The 18,819-nt window shown below is 46.1% G+C and overlaps 1 protein-coding gene and 1 pseudogene across 1 annotated transcript in view; both read right to left on the reverse strand.

Moving 5' to 3' along the window:
• Window positions 1-10,338, reverse strand: part of LOC138247075 (IgGFc-binding protein-like) — a 145,655-nt gene extending 135,317 nt beyond the window's left edge. Inside the window, exon 1 of the mRNA XM_069201820.1 lies at window positions 10,174-10,338. The gene's annotated coding sequence lies outside the window, so the exon portion shown is untranslated. The remainder of the gene's footprint in view (window positions 1-10,173) is intronic.
• The window catches only part of LOC138247076 (IgGFc-binding protein-like), a 226,221-nt pseudogene that overhangs the window by 75,000 nt on the left and 132,402 nt on the right, over window positions 1-18,819 (reverse strand).

Genomic DNA, 18,819 nt, shown 5'->3' on the forward strand with positions numbered 1-18,819 from the left:
GTGAGGTGTCATTTTTATCGGGAGACTTGGGGGAACGCTGGGTGGAAGGAAATTTGTAGCTCCTCTCAGATTCCAGAACTTTCTGCCACAGAAATGTGAGGAACATGTGTTTTTTTAGCCAAATTTTGAGGTTTGCAAAGGATTCTGGGTAACAGAACCTGGTCCGAGCCCCGCAAGTCACCCCTCTTTGGATTCCCCTAGGTCTCTAGTTTTCAGAAATGCACAGGTTTGGTAGGTTTCCCTAGGTGCCGGCTGAGCTAGAGGCCAAAATCCACACGTAGGCACTGTTTTCTATGAAAAAATGTGATGTGTCCACGTTGTGTTTTGGGCCATTTCCTGTTGCGAGCGCTAGGCCTACCCACACAAGTGAGGTATCATTTTTATCGGGAGACGTGGGGGAACGCTGGGTGGAAGGAAATTTGTGGCTCCTCTCAGATTGTAGAACTTTCTGCCACAGAAATGTGAGGAACATGTGTTTTTTTAGCCAAATTTTGAGGTTTGCAAAGGATTCTGGGTAACAGAACCTGGTCCGAGCCACACAAGTCACCCCATCTTGGATTCCCCTAGGTCTCTAGTTTTCAGAAATGCACAGGTTTGGTAGGTTTCCCTAGGTGGCGGCTGAGCTACAGGCCAAAATCTACAGGTAGGCACTTTGCTAAAAACAGGTCTGTTTTCTGTGATGTGTCCACGTTGCTCTTTGGGGTGTTTCCTGTTGCGGGCGCTAGGCCTACCCACACAAGTGAGGTATCATTTTTATCGGGAGACGTGGCGGAACGCTGGGTGGAAGGAAATTTGTAGCTCCTCTCAGATTCCAGAACTTTCTGCCACAAAAATGTGAGGGACATGTGTTTTTTTAGCCAAATTTTGAGGTTTGCAAAGGATTCTGGGTAACAGAACCTGGTCCGAGCACCGCAAGTCACCCCTCCTTGGATTCCCCTAGGTCTCTAGTTTTCAGAAATGCACAGGTTTGGTAGGTTTCCCTAGGTGCCGGCTGAGCTAGAGGCCAAAATCTACAGGTAGGCACTTCGCAAAAAACACCTCTGTTTTTTTCCAAAATTTAGGATGTGTCCACGTTGCGCTTTGGGGTGTTTCCTGTCGCCGGCGCTAGGCCTACCCACGCAAGTGAGGTATCATTTTTATCGGGAGACTTGGGGGAACGCTGGGTGGAAGGAAATTTGTAGCTCCTCTCAGATTCCAGAACTTTCTGCCACAGAAATGTGAGGGACATGTGTTTTTTTTAGCCAAATTTTGAGGTTTGCAAAGGATTCTGGGTAACAGAACCTGGTCCGAGCCCCGCAAGTCACCCCTCCTTGGATTCCCCTAGGTCTCTCGTTTTCAGAAATGCACAGGTTTGGTAGGTTTCCCTAGGTGCCGGCTGAGCTAGAGGCCAAAATCTACAGGTAGGCACTTCGCAAAAAACACCTCTGTTTTTTTCCAAAATTTAAGATGTGTCCACGTTGCGCTTTGGGGTGTTTCCTGTCGCCGCGCCCTAGGCCTACCCACGCAAGTGAGGTGTCATTTTTATCGGGAGACTTGGGGGAACGCTGGGTGGAAGGAAATTTGTAGCTCCTCTCAGATTCCAGAACTTTCTGCCACAGAAATGTGAGGAACATGTGTTTTTTTAGCCAAATTTTGAGGTTTGCAAAGGATTCTGGGTAACAGAACCTGGTCCGAGCCCCGCAAGTCACCCCTCTTTGGATTCCCCTAGGTCTCTAGTTTTCAGAAATGCACAGGTTTGGTAGGTTTCCCTAGGTGCCGGCTGAGCTAGAGGCCAAAATCCACACGTAGGCACTGTTTTCTATGAAAAAATGTGATGTGTCCACGTTGTGTTTTGGGCCATTTCCTGTTGCGAGCGCTAGGCCTACCCACACAAGTGAGGTATCATTTTTATCGGGAGACGTGGGGGAACGCTGGGTGGAAGGAAATTTGTGGCTCCTCTCAGATTGTAGAACTTTCTGCCACAGAAATGTGAGGAACATGTGTTTTTTTAGCCAAATTTTGAGGTTTGCAAAGGATTCTGGGTAACAGAACCTGGTCCGAGCCACACAAGTCACCCCATCTTGGATTCCCCTAGGTCTCTAGTTTTCAGAAATGCACAGGTTTGGTAGGTTTCCCTAGGTGGCGGCTGAGCTACAGGCCAAAATCTACAGGTAGGCACTTTGCTAAAAACAGGTCTGTTTTCTGTGATGTGTCCACGTTGCTCTTTGGGGTGTTTCCTGTTGCGGGCGCTAGGCCTACCCACACAAGTGAGGTATCATTTTTATCGGGAGACGTGGCGGAACGCTGGGTGGAAGGAAATTTGTAGCTCCTCTCAGATTCCAGAACTTTCTGCCACAAAAATGTGAGGGACATGTGTTTTTTTAGCCAAATTTTGAGGTTTGCAAAGGATTCTGGGTAACAGAACCTGGTCCGAGCACCGCAAGTCACCCCTCCTTGGATTCCCCTAGGTCTCTAGTTTTCAGAAATGCACAGGTTTGGTAGGTTTCCCTAGGTGCCGGCTGAGCTAGAGGCCAAAATCTACAGGTAGGCACTTCGCAAAAAACACCTCTGTTTTTTTCCAAAATTTAGGATGTGTCCATGTTGCGCTTTGGGGTGTTTCCTGTCGCCGGCGCTAGGCCTACCCACGCAAGTGAGGTATCATTTTTATCGGGAGACTTGGGGGAACGCTGGGTGGAAGGAAATTTGTAGCTCCTCTCAGATTCCAGAACTTTCTGCCACAGAAATGTGAGGGACATGTGTTTTTTTAGCCAAATTTTGAGGTTTGCAAAGGATTCTGGGTAACAGAACCTGGTCCGAGCCCCGCAAGTCACCCCTCCTTGGATTCCCCTAGGTCTCTCGTTTTCAGAAATGCACAGGTTTGGTAGGTTTCCCTAGGTGCGGGCTGAGCTAGAGGCCAAAATCTACAGGTAGGCACTTCGCAAAAAACACCTCTGTTTTTTTCCAAAATTTAGGATGTGTCCACGTTGCGCTTTGGGGTGTTTCCTGTCTCCGGCGCTAGGCCTACCCACGCAAGTGAGGTATCATTTTTATCGGAAGACTTGGGGGAACGCTGGGTGGAAGGAAATTTGTAGCTCCTCTCAGATTCCAGAACTTTCTGCCACAGAAATGTGAGGAACATGTGTTTTTTTGCCAAATTTTGAGGTTTGCAAAGGATTCTGGGTAACAGAACCTGGTCCGAGCCCCGCAAGTCACCCCTCTTTGGATTCCCCTAGGTCTCTAGTTTTCAGAAATGCACAGGTTTGGTAGGTTTCCCTAGGTGCCGGCTGAGCTAGAGGCCAAAATCTACAGGTAGGCACTTCGCAAAAAACACCTCTGTTTTTTTCCAAAATTTAGGATGTGTCCACGTTGCGCTTTGGGGTGTTTCATGTCGCCGGCGCTAGGCCTACCCACGCAAGTGAGGTACCATTTTTATCGGGAGACTTGGGGGAACGCTGGGTGGAAGGAAATTTGTAGCTCCTCTCAGATTCCAGAACTTTCTGCCACAGAAATGTGAGGGACATGTGTTTTTTTAGCCAAATTTTGAGGTTTGCAAAGGATTCTGGGTAACAGAACCTGGTCCGAGCCCCGCAAGTCACCTCTCCTTGGATTCCCCTAGGTCTCTAGTTTTCAGAAATGCACAGGTTTGGTAGGTTTCCCTAGGTGCCGGCTGAGCTAGAGGCCAAAATCTACAGGTAGGCACTTCGCAAAAAACACCTCTGTTTTTTCCCAAAATTTAGGATGTGTCCACGTTGCGCTTTGGGGTGTTTCCTGTCGCCGGCGCTAGGCCTACTCACGCAAGTGAGGTATCATTTTTATCGGGAGACTTGGGGGAACGCTGGGTGGAAGGAAATTTGTAGCTCCTCTCAGATTCCAGAACTTTCTGCCACAGAAATGTGAGGGACATGTGTTTTTTTAGCCAAATTTTGAGGTTTGCAAAGGATTCTGGGTAACAGAACCTGGTCCGAGCCCCGCAAGTCACCCCTCTTTGGATTCCCCTAGGTCTCTAGTTTTCAGAAATGCACAGGTTTGGTAGGTTTCCCTAGGTGCCGGCTGAGCTAGAGGCCAAAATCTACAGGTAGGCACTTCGCAAAAAACACCTCTGTTTTTTTCCAAAATTTAGGATGTGTCCACGTTGCGCTTTGGGGTGTTTCCTGTCGCCGGCGCTAGGCCTACCCACGCAAGTGAGGTATCATTTTTATCGGGAGACTTGGGGGAACGCTGGGTGGAAGGAAATTTGTAGCTCCTCTCAGATTCCAGAACTTTCTGCCACAGAAATGTGAGGGACATGTGTTTTTTTAGCCAAATTTTGAGGTTTGCAAAGGATTCTGGGTAACAGAACCTGGTCCGAGCCCCGCAAGTCACCCCTCCTTGGATTCCCCTAGGTCTCTCGTTTTCAGAAATGCACAGGTTTGGTAGGTTTCCCTAGGTGCGGGCTGAGCTAGAGGCCAAAATCTACAGGTAGGCACTTCGCAAAAAACACCTCTGTTTTTTTCCAAAATTTAGGATGTGTCCACGTTGCGCTTTGGGGTGTTTCCTGTCGCCGGCGCTAGGCCTACCCACGCAAGTGAGGTGTCATTTTTATCGGGAGACTTGGGGGAACGCTGGGTGGAAGGAAATTTGTAGCTCCTCTCAGATTCCAGAACTTTCTGCCACAGAAATGTGAGGAACATGTGTTTTTTTAGCCAAATTTTGAGGTTTGCAAAGGATTCTGGGTAATAGAACCTGGACCGAGCCCCGCAAGTCACCCCTCTTTGGATTCCCCTAGGTCTCTAGTTTTCAGAAATGCACAGGTTTGGTAGGTTTCCCTAGGTGCCGGCTGAGCTAGAGGCCAAAATCTACAGGTAGGCACTTCGCAAAAAACACCTCTGTTTTTTTTTAAAATTTAGGATGTGTCCACGTTGCGCTTTGGGGTGTTTCCTGTCGCCGGCGCTAGGCCTACCCACGCAAGTGAGGTATCATTTTTATCGGGAGTCTTGGGGGAACGCTGGGCGGAAGGAAATTTGTAGCTCCTCTCAGATTCCAGAACTTTCTGCCACGAAAATGTGAGGGACATGTGTTTTTTTAGCCAAATTTTGAGGTTTGCAAAGGATTCTGGGTAACAGAACCTGGTCCGAGCCCCGCAAGTCACCCCTCCTTGGATTCCCCTAGGTCTCTAGTTTTCAGAAATGCACAGGTTTGGTAGGTTTCCCTAGGTGCCGGCTGAGCTAGAGGCCAAAATCTACAGGTAGGCACTTCGCAAAAAACACCTCTGTTTTTTTCAAAAATTTAGGATGTGTCCACGTTGCGCTTTGGGGTGTTTCCTGTCGCCGGCGCTAGGCCTACCCACGCAAGTGAGGTATCATTTTTATCGGGAGACTTGGGGGAACGCTGGGTGGAAGGAAATTTGTAGCTCCTCTCAGATTCCAGAACTTTCTGCCACAGAAATGTGAGGGACATGTGTTTTTTTAGCCAAATTTTGAGGTTTGCAAAGGATTCTGGGTAACAGAACCTGGTCCGAGCCCCGCAAGTCACCCCTCCTTGGATTCCCCTAGGTCTCTAGTTTTCAGAAATGCACAGGTTTGGTAGGTTTCCCTAGGTGCCGGCTGAGCTAGAGGCCAAAATCTACAGGTAGGCACTTCGCAAAAAACACCTCTGTTTTTTTCCAAAATTTAGGATGTGTCCACGTTGCGCTTTGGGGTGTTTCCTGTCGCCGGCGCTAGGCCTACCCACGCAAGTGAGGTGTCATTTTTATCGGGAGACTTGGGGGAACGCTGGGTGGAAGGAAATTTGTAGCTCCTCTCAGATTCCAGAACTTTCTGCCACAGAAATGTGAGGAACATGTGTTTTTTGAGCCCAAATTTTGAGGTTTGCAAAGGATTCTGGGTAACAGAACCTGGTCCGAGCCCCGCAAGTCACCCCTCTTTGGATTCCCCTAGGTCTCTAGTTTTCAGAAATGCACAGGTTTGGTAGGTTTCCCTAGGTGCTGGCTGAGCTAGAGGCCAAAATCTACAGGTAGGCACTTCGCAAAAAACACCTCTGTTTTTTTCCAAAATTTAGGATGTGTCCACGTTGCGCTTTGGGGTGTTTCATGTCGCCGGCGCTAGGCCTACCCACGCAAGTGAGGTGTCATTTTTATCGGGAGACTTGGGGGAACGCTGGGTGGAAGGAAATTTGTAGCTCCTCTCAGATTCCAGAACTTTCTGCCACAGAAATGTGAGGGACATGTGTTTTTTTAGCCAAATTTTGAGGTTTGCAAAGGATTCTGGGTAACAGAACCTGGTCCGAGCCCCGCAAGTCACCCCTCCTTGGATTCCCCTAGGTCTCTAGTTTTCAGAAATGCACAGGTTTGGTAGGTTTCCCAAGGTGCCGGCTGAGCTAGAGGCCAAAATCTACAGGTAGGCACTTCGCAAAAAACACCTCTGTTTTTTCCCAAAATTTAGGATGTGTCTACGTTGCGCTTTGGGGTGTTTCCTGTCGCCGGCGCTAGGCCTACCCACGCAAGTGAGGTATCATTTTTATCGGGAGACTTGGGGGAACGCTGGGTGGAAGGAAATTTGTAGCTCCTCTCAGATTCCAGAACTTTCTGCCACAGAAATGTGAGGGACATGTGTTTTTTTAGCCAAATTTTGAGGTTTGCAAAGGATTCTGGGTAACAGAACCTGGTCCGAGCCCCGCAAGTCACCCCTCCTTGGATTCCCCTAGGTCTCTAGTTTTCAGAAATGCACAGGTTTGGTAGGTTTCCCTAGGTGTCGGCTGAGCTAGAGGCCAAAATCTACAGGTAGGCACTTCGCAAAAAACACCTCTGTTTTTTTCCAAAATTTAGGATGTGTCCACGTTGCGCTTTGGGGTGTTTCCTGTCGCCGGCGCTAGGCCTACCCACGCAAGTGAGGTATCATTTTTATCGGGAGACTTGGGGGAACGCTGGGTGGAAGGAAATTTGTAGCTCCTCTCAGATTCCAGAACTTTCTGCCACAGAAATGTGAGGGACATGTGTTTTTTTAGCCAAATTTTGAGGTTTGCAAAGGATTCTGGGTAACAGAACCTGGTCCGAGCCCCGCAAGTCACCCCTCCTTGGATTCCCCTAGGTCTCTCGTTTTCAGAAATGCACAGGTTTGGTAGGTTTCCCTCGGTGCCGGCTGAGCTAGAGGCCAAAATCTACAGGTAGGCACTTCGCAAAAAACACCTCTGTTTTTTTCCAAAATTTAGGATGTGTCCACGTTGCGCTTTGGGGTGTTTCCTGTCGCTGGCGCTAGGCCTACCCACGCAAGTGAGGTGTCATTTTTATCGGGAGACTTGGGGGAACGCTGGGTGGAAGGAAATTTGTAGCTCCTCTCAGATTCCAGAACTTTCTGCCACGAAAATGTGAGGGACATGTGTTTTTTTAGCCAAATTTTGAGGTTTGCAAAGGATTCTGGGTAACAGAACCTGGTCCGAGCCCCGCAAGTCACCCCTCCTTGGATTCCCCTAGGTCTCTAGTTTTCAGAAATGCACAGGTTTGGTAGGTTTCCCTAGGTGCCGGCTGAGCTAGAGGCCAAAATCTACAGGTAGGCACTTCGCAAAAAACACCTCTGTTTTTTTCCAAAATTTAGGATGTGTCCACGTTGCGCTTTGGGGTGTTTCCTGTCGCCGGCGCTAGGCCTACCCACGCAAGTGAGGTATCATTTTTATCGGGAGACTTGGGGGAACGCTGGGTGGAAGGAAATTTGTAGCTCCTCTCAGATTCCAGAACTTTCTGCCACAGAAATGTGAGGAACATGTGTTTCTTTAGCCAAATTTTGAGGTTTGCAAAGGATTCTGGGTAACAGAACCTGGTCCGAGCCCCGCAAGTCACCCCTCCTTGGATTCCCCTAGGTCTCTAGTTTTCAGAAATGCACAGGTTTGGTAGGTTTCCATAGGTGCCGGCTGAGCTAGAGGCCAAAATCTACAGGTAGGCACTTCGCAAAAAACACCTCTGTTTTCTTCAAAAAATTTGGATGTGTCCACGTTGCGCTTTGGGGCGTTTCCTGTCGCGGGCGCTAGGCCTACCCACACAAGTGAGGTATCTTTTTTATCGGGAGACTTGGGGGAACATAGATTAGCAAAACAAGTGTTATTGCCCCTTGTCTTTTTCTACATTTTTTCCTTCCAAATATAGGAGAGTGTGTAAAAAAGACATCTATTTGAGAAATGCCCTGTAATTCACATGCTAGTTTGGTCACCCCGGAATTCAGATATGTGCAAATAACCACTGCTCCTCAACACCTTATCTTGTGCCCTTTTTGGAAATACAAAGGTTTTCTTGATAGCAATTTTTTACTCTTTATATTTCAGCAAATGAATTGCTTTATTCCCGGTATAGATTGAAAACGCACGTCAGGGTGCAGCTCATTTATTGGCTCTGGGTTCCTTGGGTTCTTGATGAACCTACAAGCCCTATATATCCCCTCAACCAGAGGAGTCCGGCAGACGTAACGGTATATTGCTTTCGATAATCTGACATTGCAGGGAAAAGTTACAGAGTAAAACGTAGAGAAACATTTATGTTTTTTTCACCTCAATTTCAATATTTTTCTTTTTCAGTTGTTATTTTCTGTAGGAAACCCTTGTAGGATCTACACAAATGACCCCTTGCTGAATTCAGAATTTTGTCTACTTTTCACAAATGTTTAGGTTTCTGGGATCCAGCATTGGTTTCATGCCCATTTCTGTCACTGACTGGAAGGAGGCTGAAAGCACAAAAAACTGCAAAAATGGGGTATGCCCCAGTAAAATGCCAAAATTGTGTTGAAAAATTGGGTTTTCTGATTCAAGTCTGCCTGTTCCTGAAAGCTGGGAAGCTGCTGAGTTTAGCACCGCAAACCCTTTGTTGATGCCATTTTCAGGGGAAAAACCACAAGCCTTTTTCTGCAGCCACTTTTTCCATTTTTTTTAAAAAAAACGAAATTTTCACTGTATTTTGGCCTATTTCTTGGCCTCCTTCAAGGGAACCCACAAAGTCTGGGTACCTCTAGAATCCCTATGATGTTGGTAAAAAAGGACGCAAATTTGGCTTGGTTAGCTTATGTGGACAAAAAGTTATGAGGGCCTAAGTGCGAACTCCCCCAAATAGGCAAAAAAAGGCCCGGCACAGGAGGGGGAAAAGGCCTGGCAGCGAAGGGGTTAAAGGAAAGGCTGAAAAAGTGTTACAGGGAGGAGTACATATGCCAAAAATAAGCAAACTGCAAAGACGCAAACCCGTATTTTGGCCGGATGGTTTGCATTAGGCCACAAGCCACAACATATTACAATGTGGCTGACTATCAAGGTAGCAGAAATTTCGTAAATCTAAGTATGGGTGGACAATGGCAAGGTGTGGAATGTAAGAAGAGTAGTAAGTGAAAGAAATGTTCCTAATCTGATTTAACTGTTTAGAAGAAGGGAGATGATTGTATGGGAGCAGACAGCGAGGTCAATGTGTTTTTGGACCTAGGGGAACCAGAGGAGAGTGAAAATGTCAGAAAGTGTAACTGGGAAACCTTTGACAGCAATTGAAGACAGTTGTGGTTGGTGTCTTGAGGCACTAGTACTAGTGTAAGGAGGAGTTGGGGTCCAGTTAGAAGGTATGAAAATAATCATTATGTCACAAGGGTGGGTTATAGAAGATATTGGGTACCTCACAAGTAAAATTATTTTGTATTTGGGTATATTTTATCCTGAAGGTTTTGTTTTTCTTTTTATGGTGTTTTTAATATTGGTTACTGTGTATATGAAACTAGTGGGTTTGTCTAACCTGGAGAGGTGTGAGGACAGCATCTGGGAATTTAGTGTGGCTGGATGGTTCACGGCTTGGAGGTAGTTCTTGAGTAGTTAAGTGTCATGTAAATGTGTATGTTTAACCTAGAGACTAAGTTAGAAGTTGGCCTTCATTAGTTATGCTGCCCACTTTTGCCATCCGTATGTAATGCCTTTAATGTGAGTTGGTCATTTTCATTCCCACCACTACAGTAAACCCTAAATTCAAGTTCACATATCGCCTGAAAGTAAATTATTCAAAAATAAGTCACAATATACAACTTGTTACAATGACTGATTTTCTTATACAGAGGAACCTCCTCAGACATTAGTCATCCATTGCCCAATGTTCTATTCACACCACAGCAGAATATCACAAATATACTCAATCAGAAAAAAAACTGAAATCACACTACAGCCAACATACTACACAAATACAAATGTAATACATTTTGGATCACTCACCCTTATTTTTCCAATTTCGCCCTTGTAGATGGATATCTTGTAGCCATACACATAGATGTTAACCAGTCGCACGTACGAGACAGCCTGGTTCCCTCGGTTGTCGTTCTTCTCGTCGATAGCGAATGGGATGAGTGTAGGGTCAGTGCCGCAGTATTTAGAAATGGTGTAAGAACATGTGCCCTGGAAGTCATAGTTGTACCCATCATAGGTATGGTAGTGAGGGTCTCCCCATCCCCAGCAGGTTCCAATATAGTCTGGTACACACACTGGGGTTCCATCTTTGATCTTACAGGTCTCTTTTGTTCGACATTTCATGGATTTGCAAGGGTCTGTAAGAGAGAGAAGGATGTGCACTTTAGAGTTTAGCAAATTATGCAACAGCAACAATTTATACGATCTGGCGAGGAAGATGGTGCGACACCACCTTCTGTGCTTACGCTATCAGCTGTGTAGTAAAGGTGTCATAGGACCTAACGCAAGAAAAAAATGAACCCCATCACCTGGGTTGCGTATACAATAACAGTAACAGCTATAAATGGTGTGCAAGTGGGCTCTTCAGACCCCTGGGCCCTGGTGCCTCTGCACCTGCTGCACTATTGACACCTAGGTGCCTGTGAGTGGATATTTCATTGTTAGGAGTGAACTGACACTATTTCACCCCAAGCATTACTTTGACAGCTCAACAGGCCTACGAATGAGCTGCTTTGTAAACCAAAGTTTCATTGCCTACTCCCATCCTAAATCTAACCCCCAGCCTCCCGGAACACAGTTCCGAAAGTGAGATTTTATGTCATTTTTCAAAAGCTAGAAGGAATTTGAACAGTCTCCGTTTCCAGGAATTATTTTCAAGTGACAGGGCTTAAGTGTTTAGAAGGCCACTCGTGACGTCATCCAACACATTTCAAGTGTTCTGCTAGCATCGCCGTTCTCGATAAAGTGAATTACGTGCTCTTCTAAAGCAGTTTTTGATAGCAACAGACTAGAGACAGAAAGAGACTGTATGCGCTGGGGGAACAATTCTCTCACAAACCATTAAGAAAAGAAAGAAAAGGTGCTTATCATGAAGAATCGCGTGTCCTGAGAGGCAACGGCCAATCGAGAACTGACGTCCTACATTAATGGTGCACTTGAAGACATGCTTGCTGGGGGTTTCCATCAAGATTATTGGGCCAGAGGATGTGTTCGTATGAAATAATGTACCAAAGAGAGCTAAGAAGCCAGAAAAAAGTGTTTGGATATTAATGATTGGGACTCTTGCATTTTCCAACTGAAACAATAAACTTTTGTAATCATTATTCTGCAACGTTAATCTTTTTGTGTATGGTGAAGAGGAGCTGCACAACGGCATCAACACGCTAAAGAAAAATTAGCATGTAGTTTAAATAACAACATTATTTCGAGGGACCTGTGCTTATGCTAATGTTAGGTAATGTAAGCCTCATTTTCAAGATGGTTGGTAGAGGGTCAAAACTGATTTGCATATGGCTGGATCCAAACTGGAATGGCATGGGCAGCAAAAAAACAATGGATTTAGGCCCAGGTCTCTGTACTGGGGGTGAATGTTTGACATTGTTCAGCATTCCATCCATCACTTGTTCTTTTTGCATTTGTTGCCCTAAGTGGGAAGAGTATGCCCAGACGTGGGTCCCGTGCTTCCCATGCCACTGGATTTAAGCTAGCCTGGCTGATGAGGGGTGAAACCCTGAAATGGGTCCCAGGATGCTTGTTTCCAGTCCAGGGAAGACCTGGCCTGGCAGGTCGGGCTGGACTGTTCCCATTGGCAACAGAGTCAAGACTGATTTGCATATGGCTGGCTCCACACTGGAATGGCATGGGCAGAAAAAAAAAGATGGATTTAGGCCGAGATCTCTGTAGTGGGGGTGAATGTTTGACATTGTTCAGCATTCCGTCCATCACTTGTTCTTTTTGCATTTGTCAAGTGGGAAGGGTATGCCCAGACAGAACTCAAGCTAGCCTGGCTGATGAGGGGTGAAACCCAGAAACCGGTCCCAGGGCAGTTCGGGCTCGACTGTTCCCACTGGGAACAGGGTCAAGACTGATTTGCATATGGCTGGGTCCAAACTGGAATGGCATGGGCAGCAAAAAAAATTATGGATTTAGGCCCAGATCTCTGTACTGGGGGTGAATGTTTGACATTGTTCAGCATTCCGTCCATCACTTGTTCTTTTTGCATTGGTACTGTCAATAGCCAACTTTTCAGCATCTAAATCTTTTGTTTCTGTATCAACATCTGCACAGACGATTCATATACTAGGAACTTTGTAAATGTTGCTATGAGATGTCATGTCACATTTACAGCTACAAACTAATGTTTTTTTTCGTTAGATTTCACAAGCTCATTGTTTCACTGAGAGTGGATGTTCCTAAGGCCCTACCTATTGAGACCTATTACTGTTGTTTCTCAAAAGAACTTGGCCCTGTATATTAAGTAGTGACACTTATTCTACATATTGAGGTGGAGGAAGGGATGCAAACTGCGTTATGTGAATCTGTGGGATAGTGATGTAAAATGTGATTTCTGAAGCAGTATAATTTTCCTGTAACCCAATTAGTTCAACTTGTGGGATGCTTACACTCATGTATTCCATGAATAATCCTAATTGCATTTTGCATTATAGAGAAAGGCCTCCCATTGGGCTCACTTTGCCCTGATCTTCAGCAGGCAACACTATGTTGATCTGATCACTGTTTTATGACTTAGTTTATTTGAGCGGAAATATATTTTGTTCTCCTATTATCACTTCCATTTCGCTCTGAGCTTTGTACTATTATTTGATTTGGATGACTGAAATGACTTCTAAACATTTCTGCAATGATTATTTTAATATCTGTCTCACTTTCATTGTAAGGACTAGTGTGCATCACTATTTACATTGTAAATTTGTTGATCAGGTCCAGTTTAGGAGCAAGAAAATCCTTTGGGGATTAACACCACTCCTGGTGTAGGAGGCTGGCCTGGATTATAGTGGGTACCTAGGTCCAGTTATCCCTTATTAGTAGAATCTAAGGGCCATATTTATACTCTGTTTGCGCCGGATTTGCGTCGTTTTTTTTTACGCAAATTCGACGCAAAACGAACACCATATTTATACTCTGGCGTTAGACGCGTCTAGCACCAAAGTTCATGGAGTTTGCATAATTTTTTAGCGTGGACACCTACTTTGCGTTAATGATATGCAAGGTAGGCGTTCCCTTCTAAAAAATGACTCCGAGGCATGTGCGCCGTATTTACACTCCCGGGCAAAAATGACGCCCGGGAGTGGGCGGGTAAAAAAAAATGACGTCCAGCCGCTTTTGCGTCGTTTTTTTGCACCTGGTCAGGGCAGGCGTTAAGGGACCTGTGGGCTCGGAAGGAGCCCAGAGGTGCCCTCCCATGCCCCCAGGGACACCCCCTGCCACCCTTGCCCACCCCAGGAGGACGACCAAGGATGGATGGACCCATCCCAGGGAACTTAAGGTAAGTTCAGGTAAGTATTATTATTATTTTTTTTTTGTGGCATAGGGGGGCCTGATTTGTGCCCCCCTACATGCCACTATGCCCAATGACCATGCCCAGGGGACATAAGTCCCCTGGGCATGGCCATTGGGCAAGGGGGCATGACTCCTGTCTTTGCTAAGACAGGAGTCATTTCAATGGGGGTTGGGAGTCAGAAAAAATGGCGCAAATCGGGTTGAGTCGAAAATTTTGCCTCAGCCTGACTTGCCCCATTTTTTGACGCCCAAGCTCCATATTCCCCTACGCCGGCGCTGCCTGGTGTAAGTCATTTTTTTTTACGCACACCAGGCAGCTCCGCCGGCTAACGCCGGCTGACGTCATTGAATAAATACGGCGCCCGCATGGCGCTTCAGAATGGCGTTAGCCGGCGTTAGATTTTTTGACGCACAACTGTGTTGGCACAGTTGTGCGTCGAAAAGTATAAATATGGCCCTAAGTGTTTCTAGCAGCTTAGGCTGAACTAGGAGACATGCAAATCTCCTACTATACCACTTATATCATATAGCACAATATCATAAGAAAACACAATACTCGGAGTTACTAAAAATAAAGGTACTTTATTTTTATGACAATATGCCAAAAGTCTCTCAGAGAATACCCTCAGTTAGAAGGTAAGTAATATACACAAGTTATATGTACACAAACCCAAAACAGGTAAGCAACAGTAAGAAAAGTAGTGTAAACAATGTAGAATCACAATAGGATGCAATAGGTGAACATAGGTCTAGGGGCACCACAAACCACATACTCCAAAAGTGGAATGCGAATCACGAATGGACCCCAGACCTATAGGAGACTGTACAGGGTCGCTGGGACTGTGAGAAAACAGTAAGGGTGTCCAAAATGCCCCACCCCAAGACCCTAGAAAGTAGGAGTAAAGTTACCCTACTACCCCAGAAAGACACAATAGTCGTGATGCAAGAACCACAAGCACCAGCAAAACACTGAAGACGAATTCCTGGACGTTAGGACCTGTAAGGCAAGGGGACCAAGTCCAAGAGTCGCGATAGTGTCAGGGGGCAGGAGCCCAGGAAACCCCGGATGAAGGTGCAAGAGGGCTTCCTCTGGGTGGAAGAAGCCGAAGATTCTGCAACAACAAAAAGGGCTAGGAACTTCTCATTTGGATGGAAGATGTCCCACGGCGTGCTGGAAGTTGCAGAAGTGTTTCCACGCAGAAATACTACAAACAAGCCTTGCTAGCTGCAAAGGTCACGGTAGAGGTTTTTGGGTGCTGCTGGGGACCAGGAAGGACCAGGATGTCTCCCCTTGGAGGAGGAGACAGAGGGGGTGCTCAGCAACTCAGAGAGCCCCCGCAGAAGCAGGCAGCACCCACAGAAGTACCAAAGCAGGCACTTAGAAGATTTGTGGAACCCGAGTCACAAAAGGAGGGTCCCACGACATCAGAGTCCAACTCAGAGGGTTGAGCACTGCAGGACAGAGTTCTGAGGACCGAGGCAAGGCTGTGCACAAAGGAATCATTGGAGAAGTGCACAGAAGCCAGAGCAGCTGCAAATCACACAGTACACAGGTTTGCAGTCTAGTGTGGGGAGGCAAGGACTTTACCTCCACCAAACTTGGACTGAAGGATCACTGGACTTTGGGGGTCACTTGGATCTAGCTCCTGTGTTCCAGGGACTACGCTCATCAGGATGAGAGGGGACCCAGAGGACCGGTGATGCAGTCTATTGGTGCCTGCGTTAGCAGGGGGAAGATTCCGTCGACCCACAGGAGATTTCTTCTTGGCTTCCAGTGCAGGGTGAAGGCAGACAGCCCTCAGAGCATGCACCACCATGTAGTGTGGTCAGTTTTATGTATCCTTTGCGTGTTAGCTTCAAGCTTTAGGCCTTTGTGCACTTTGCCCTGGATGTATTTTATTCCTTTGCTTGCAGCTTAGAGCCTCTGTGCCCTTTGCTCTAAATGCTTTTTATTTGGCTTCATACTGTTATTTTTCAAATAACCAGTTCTACGGTCTTGTTTTATTTTTTATATCACACTGTTTAGCCTACTTCAGCACTGGAGTCCTCAATAACACATTCTTGTTCACTCTGTGCTTCAGTCAAGGATACAGTCTGGTACATTGCTGATAGACATGGTAGGAGTTTAGTCTTTGGCATTCTTGCGTAGGGACATTTTGTGATCACACTGACATGTCCCCCACACCGTGAACGATCCTGCTACCTAGAAATCCAGTAGTCTCATTTAGGATAATGAGAGCCCACGTGACATGGCGCCGCCAACGATTGGTCTGGCTCTAATTTTCGGGTCCGGCTGACTCTCTCGGTCTCATATATATATTGACTCCTCGGTTCCGTAAACGGAGACGTCCGTGGCGCTGAGGATTTCCGCCACCACGAGATAGGTACATCCTATTACTTAGTGGTCAGTTGTTCAAGCTTGAACTTTGAAAGGAAAACCCCGATATTGGTGTGCCTTCTCTGACCTAGTGTTGTTTTTATAATGGCAAATCGTAATGTAGCGCTTAATATGCGCCAACCGCTCCCAGGACATCTGATAGCACGTGGTCTCACGAACCAGGGGGGTCCAGTCACGTTTGTAGTGGACGCCCATGCAGCTTATAGAACAGAGCTTTTTTATTCTTGGGTCGTATTTCCAGCAGTTGATGGGGGTACAAACACTTTTCATGATAACACTATTGCGAATGTCCCTGGACAATACAGGGCATATGCATACTTAGAGATTCCTTTATCTTATTAAGAACACCATAATTGGCTTGATGGCGCCCTCCCACACCCAGTAGCACAAGTTAGGTTAGGTCCACTGAGTAATGATGGTCCTACCTGGCCTTTGTTGGCTACATATACACCATATCCTGTGGTTGCTAACTTAGCGGTGGCTGAAGTTCGTCGTTTATATATAGACTTAGCGACTACAAATAGAAGACTGGTTCAATTTGTAATGCAGACTTTAAATACTAATGCAGCGCGTGCTGCTCCGGCGCACCCACATGCAGTGGTTCCGGGTATCAATCCGGCAACTGTACACTCAGTTATGGGTAAAGTACCAGCTAAACGTGAGGAAACTCCATTTTGGCTGGCGCAAAAAATTAATACGCTGGAAACAGTGTTTCCCCATACGGGACCTCAGGATAAACATAGAATATTGACGATGTGTTTGCCGTATGGAATGGTTCCTACTGTGGATCATTGCAATACTTGGGGCACGGTGTTTGCCACGCTCTACACTACAGCACACAGTACTCCAACATTGGCTAATCTACCGGAAGTGCTAAAACAAATTCAAGATGAATATGGGGCAGCTCCAGCCTGCGATTTGGGGATGCAGCTGATGGGCTATTTTGCCGCAGTTTCTTCTATTATTTTGAGTAATCTCAAAGGAGAGGCAGTAGCGCTAGCAGTGCGTATGCGTCTTCGAGACGTCCCGCAAATTAATCAAGAACGGGAGCTGCCGAGAATAATAGCAGAAACATATTCGAGTATCGGTCGTGATAGCCTAGAGGCTAGACCGCAAAAACCACAGTTACAGGGTAATAATAGTAAAGATATTACTAAACCACAGCAACCTGAGGGTACTAAAAAGCGCTGGGAGAAAAAACAGCAGACACCTAAAAAGGATAGGGGACAATCTCCGCAACCGGAGACCCCGCAGAATAGGTATAATCTCAGGAATAGGGATAATTTGAAGACGCCTGATCGATATCAATATACTGATACACGCTAATCTCATTCCTTTCAGGACTCATCGGAAAAGAAAAATGAGAGAGGTGGGCGGTCAGAGCGGAGAACAGAGTACGTGAAACTGAGACAGGAATCACAACGCTCTTCGGAGGTTTCTGTCAAGACAGAAGAGAAACCGATCCAACAATAGCAGCAATTTAAAAAGAAGAAGGTAGCGGCAGTCTCAGTTAGACATGCCACTCAAGAAGAGAGTTCTCTTGAAGAACAAGACATGGGCGTTAGCACTGTTAGACAGCGCGGCAGAGGTCACAATAGTTCGCCGGAATCTTCTAGAACATCTGGAGGTGAAAGCAACTGATGACTTCATACAAGTCGAAACAGCAGATATGCGTGTCTCTGATCCCGATAGAGTTTATACAGTAATTTTGCAATTAGAAGGGGATATTGAGCGCACTTTAAATGCCATCTTTTAGGACCGTGTGGTCAAATTGTATGACATTCTGCTGGCCGAACAGGATTGGCCCCCTGACTTTGTTCGTGACTGTCCAGTTGGAGAGGAGGTTATTACACCTTCATTCTCACCACTTGTTCCGGGAGAACTAGCAGAGTCCTATAGTAAAACATGGGCTCTGGCACAGGCTCCTGCCTTATATAGAAATAATGTGGGGTGGGATAGGGATTCACCTTATCATGTAATTCCGATAAAGGGCGAACCTCAGCCGCAACCGCAATATCCTATAAAATTTGAAGCGAGGGCATCGGTAAGGAAAATACTTACACAATTGGAGAATTAGGGGGTAATTGAACCCTGTGTCTCGCCGATGAATAATCCCTTATTTCCAGTAGCTAAACCGGACCATTCTTATAGGATAGTGGTGGATTACAGACATTTAAATGGACATACACGCACATATGCAATACAAAATTCACACAGCGCAGCGCTCATGAATAATATTGTGCGTAATAAATACAAAACAACATTAGATATCTCAAATGGATTCTTCTGCCAAAATATAGCCCCCGAAAGCAGGGACTATAAGAGTTTTAGTGCGTTTGGCTCTTAAAAAAAGTTTTGTCGTCTGCCTCAGGGGTATAAGAATAGCCCAGGACTATTTCCGGCTCGTGTAACTGAAATTCTGCACGAGTTGGACCCTGAAGCTTTGTCATATGTTGATGATATCTATCTGACAGACGATGAGTTACTGCAACATTTAAGGCGGGTAGCGCGCATTGTTGTGGGATTTGCTGAAATTGGCTACAAATTTAATTTAAAAAAATCAAAGATTGCCTTCCTCAGTGTCATTTTCCTGGGATATGAGTTGTCGGATGAGGGCAAGAGCTTAGCGCCACACTTTTTGGAAAAATGTGCTCAGTTGCAACCTACTAATACGATTCGGAAACTCCAGTCGTTATTGGGGTTTCTAAATTTTGGCAGAACTTACATTCCTGATTACGCTACATGTATAAAACCAT

The sequence above is a fragment of the Pleurodeles waltl genome, chromosome 7 (assembly GCF_031143425.1).
Source record: "Pleurodeles waltl isolate 20211129_DDA chromosome 7, aPleWal1.hap1.20221129, whole genome shotgun sequence".
NCBI lineage: Eukaryota > Metazoa > Chordata > Amphibia > Caudata > Salamandridae > Pleurodeles > Pleurodeles waltl.